Source organism: Ambystoma mexicanum, chromosome 3p, assembly GCF_040938575.1.
Source record: "Ambystoma mexicanum isolate Mex_15411 chromosome 3p, UKY_AmexF1_1, whole genome shotgun sequence".
Taxonomy (NCBI): domain Eukaryota; kingdom Metazoa; phylum Chordata; class Amphibia; order Caudata; family Ambystomatidae; genus Ambystoma; species Ambystoma mexicanum.
In genome coordinates this window covers 1,125,447,769-1,125,451,954 of record NC_090925.1, presented here as the reverse complement: position 1 = coordinate 1,125,451,954, position 4,186 = coordinate 1,125,447,769, and the positions used below count along the sequence as shown (strand labels likewise).

Genomic DNA, 4,186 nt, shown 5'->3' with positions numbered 1-4,186 from the left:
AGAAAGTCCAAATGGCCTAGAATCAAGGTAATGCTCTCAGATGTAAACAGAGAAGTAGGCACCACTGTTTAGAAATATTCTTCAATTCAAAGTCCATATATACTATTATACTCATTGAAGTTCAAAAGGAGCTGGCTGCGACAAGTCTGGAGACACTCTGACTACAAAACACAACAAAATCAGGAGACCGAGTATGAATACAAGGTCACACAGCCGCTCTCAAAATGGCCCAGATATGGGCGTCAAGTTATAAAGTTCAAAAACTTTCTTGTGTCCAAAAGTATTTTAATGCTCAAAAAAATGAATGCATGAAGTAATCAGTTGGTTTTTCAAATTTTAGTTGATCCAAAACATAAAGCTGTCACTAATATTTTCTTAGTGGGAGGAATGTTGCCGCAACACACATGTACAATAGAATAGGGCCAATGCATTTCGGAAAAATTTCCTTCTTCAGGGCCAGTCTACACAGTTCCAAATCAAAAGCAAAGTGCAACAATAATAGTAATGCCATTACATATAAATAATCAAAGTGATTTAAACATACCAGTCAATGGATAGTCCCATGGTGCAAGCGAAATATAGAAAAAATAGAAATAAACAGAAATAATGAATGGAATGGAATAGAAACACAGAAAAAATAAAAATGTGAGAAAGTAATATTACCTTAATGATGTTGCATGTGTAAAAACATACGTTGTAGAGCCCAGAGAGAGCGGGGCGCAACATTGTAGCGTGCATACAGCCGTTGAGATATTGAAACGGTCACAATATCTAGTGGGAAGATAAAGATCCGGGTAGCTAGGGTTATGAGGCTATGGACAGATACAAAACTGCAGTTAAATAAAATCTGACGCGATCGCGTCGCTTACCTCCGTGTATACTGAGCGAGAGAATACTTCTGCGTGCAGAAGCCGATTCCGGATAGCGAAATGCTGTGTAAGGCGGTCGCCTAGGTAACCGCTTGTTGTAGGAACACGTGACCATCGCCGTGCCATTGGGTGGCCGATGCTCACGGAACTAAGGTGTAGAGCAGGGGTAAGCCTGCAGATCTGAGAAAAATATTATATTATGGGGTATATTCACATGATTTACTAAATAAGAATGATATCAAAATCAAAAAAATGTGAAAAATCTGCATGGAAATAGAAGAAATACTCGAGTGAAGATAGGTCTCGAGGTAACAAATGCTGAGCAGAACATGGTCAACAGTAAAGCCATATCAAAAAGGAAAATAAGTAAGCTGAAGAAAAGTAAGCTGAAGAGAAGTAATGTTGCAAAATAGAAATACAGCATGCTAGTGGCATTGCTAAAATGTAAAGTACAAACAGAACATGCTAGTGGCATTACTAGGGAGAGATAGTACATAACTAATGTTAGTACAGCAATTCATATATTGAAATATACAGTGCATGTAGACACATACAGTCCAAAAAAGGCAGTTCGTGTTTAATAATCTCGTTGAGGGTGGTGTCGCCCCGAGAGACGGCACATTGGGTCCCAGACCAAGGTCCGGGATAAACAACGAGGTTAATATACCAGTCACATGGGATCAGGGTAGTAAAGGATGCAAGTCAGCATATTAGTAAATTAGTAATAGGAGAAAAAAAAGTGTAAACAAACAATGCACAAGGCGTACATGTATTTAAACATAAGAGTGGTAAACTGTCAAATCATTGAAGTAAAAAACCCACCAACCTGCCAACATAACATCATTATAAGAAACCTGGAAATCAATCTTCCCCTTCTTTAGTGACAGAAATCGTACAACTCAAAGACCATGTGGGCAAAAAGAACAACATGCCATCACCAAACTACTAAATGGAAACAGCACCTAGTACAGCCTCACCAGGATGCTTCCACTTTTTCTCCATGCAATAATTCGTAAACACATTCTGTTCAAGCAACTATACAGATTCATCCGAAACATCATGTCTGCCAAACATATGCAAAGCCATAAAACAACAACCTTGGCTCACCATCTTCTTCCAATCGCTCTTCAACTGGTTAATCAGCAAAGTATTGTTCGAGACTTCAAATATGCTAACATCAAGCCTCTACAAAAAGAAAACACAGGAGAACCCCCAGCTTGTGGGAGAAACTGCTTAATCTCCAACACTCCCTTTACAGAAAAAAAACCTTGCCAGGATGGTCACCAGGATCAACAGGCAACACTGACTCAAATGTAAAAGTGCACAATGGTTTATTAGGTATTTGTGTACAGGTCGGGCCGAAATAATAAACGGATAGGAAACAATTAAATTAAATGTCACTCGCCAGTTCTAGGCTAGACACCACATGTCCCCCGGTGTCTGTGCACTCTTATACTGTGCTGGTGCGGGTTTGCTTGGAGAGGTCCCACATTCATTATAAAGTCTCTCTAGGCCTACACAATGATTGGGATTTACCCAGTGTCTGGGTAGTCCCTGGAGGCCAGGTGTCCATTGGGAGAGACCATGGGTAGAGTTGTCTCCTTGCTGGATCTGCGGGTCTTGTTAGAGCGAGGTCCCCATGTTTACGGAGTGTGGGTGGTTTGGCAGACAGAACCCTAGAGTTGGGCCTATCTATCTGTGACATAGCCAGAGTCTCAAGTAGTCTGTCCTTCCTCAATGACACACCACAGTTTTAGGCCTGCTTCTCACCGTGGTATCCTCCCCTTCAGATTGTGGAATAGCCCTCAACTTGTCACATTCCTTGTGGGATTCCACAGGTTAATGCTTCCTGCCTCCCCTCTGGTACCTTCCTAAAACATCCCCCCTCCTCCAAGTATCTCCTTAAGCTGCTTCTACCTTGCCCTTGTTGGCATACACTTCCTACTTACTTTCTATTGCCCTCCAACCTCATTTAATTAGCCCAGATCCTTTGGAAACTCTCTGACCTCCTCCTTTAACTGTCTGACATCTTTCGATATCCTCCTGTCCCTTTCTTAACTCCTTCAACTCCCTTTGATAGTACTGTAATCGTCTAAATAATCTCTCCTATCTCTTGCTTTTCCCCACACAGTAATTTGCCCCATGATTTCTACACTACAAACAACTCCCTTGTTTTCAATCCTTCCTCCCGTCCACTATTCTTAACCTACTTCAACCCCCCTAGATGTGAATCCTACCTCTTTCAAAAATCTTTTCCCAAAATCCTTTCTGCTTCGACCCCAATGCCTTCTTCTTTCCCTATATGATGATATCGTTGCTCCACCACACTCTGCTCCTTCTCCAAAACTCTCGGTCCACTGTCTGTACTCAACTCCAGAAACCCACAAACTGGCTGGGAGCTCTTCCTATAGTGTCCTGGCCTCCGCCCCAGAGATGGCATTATAGGTAGCAAGCTACAGCTGTCACTCTCAGGAAGTGCTACCCCTTGATTGGTTTGTAGCAATTTCCTTCCTGCAGGTCCACTGACAGAGGTGAGGTGAGGCTGGGCAGCCATCTTGGTCTTCACTAGTCTGCCCTGCCTCATCATTTCTTTCTGAGACCTACAGCTCCCAGTCCTGGTCTGCTTGCAGCCGGTTCCCTGGGAGCGTGGGCATAGCTGCAATTTAAATTTTCCTACCGGGGAGGGTACACACTTTGTCCTCTTTTGCGAATCAAGTCTGGATGTATCCCCTGATCTATCCTTCCTACGGCTTGGAACACCACAAAAGGGTGTTCCAAACCGTGGGAATGATATTAGCCCAGGGGGATACCCGCTGGCCAGTTTTCCCTTTTGGACTTTCCTGTCCTTGTACATATGGATATGGTCTCCAAGTCAAATTAAGATTTTGCCTGAATCTAGGGAAATTACGGAGATGTAGTTCCCCCCGTCTCCCCATTTGCTCCAACAAGCCCAATCCACATTTTCCTCCCTGAACCTAGGCGAATCATGGGAGATGTATTGCCCCTTATCTTCTCCTTTCGGAGCTTCATACGTGACCTGCATGGTAGGAGCAGTTTCTGGTGTCCTTGTGGCTTTCTGGTCCTTTGCAGGTGCAGCACACTGCTCTCTTACAGTCACCTTCTTGAACCCCTGGTTCCCTCTGCTGGTCCCTGCCCAAGCTTTCCCTTGGACCCAGTGGGGATCTCTGGGAGTGGTTGAACTTTCTCCCATTCCTTCCCTTATTGAACTGGAAGATTGGCACAGAGGCAGACTCTGGTGGAGTGATGGCTACCATGTGAGTGATGTGACTGCACTCTGCTATGAGGAGGGGGTGCTG

General features: G+C 43.7%; 1 long non-coding RNA gene across 1 annotated transcript; it reads right to left on the bottom strand.

Annotated features, from left to right (window-relative positions):
- Nucleotides 1-278: 278 nt before the first annotated feature.
- On the bottom strand, nt 279-2,251 carry LOC138581294 (uncharacterized). Its single transcript, XR_011304509.1, has 3 exons — nt 870-2,251; nt 664-771; nt 279-461 (listed from the first exon to the last, which is right to left on the bottom strand). It is a non-coding gene; the product is annotated as an uncharacterized lncRNA (long non-coding RNA).
- Between the last annotated feature and the right edge of the window lie 1,935 nt (nt 2,252-4,186).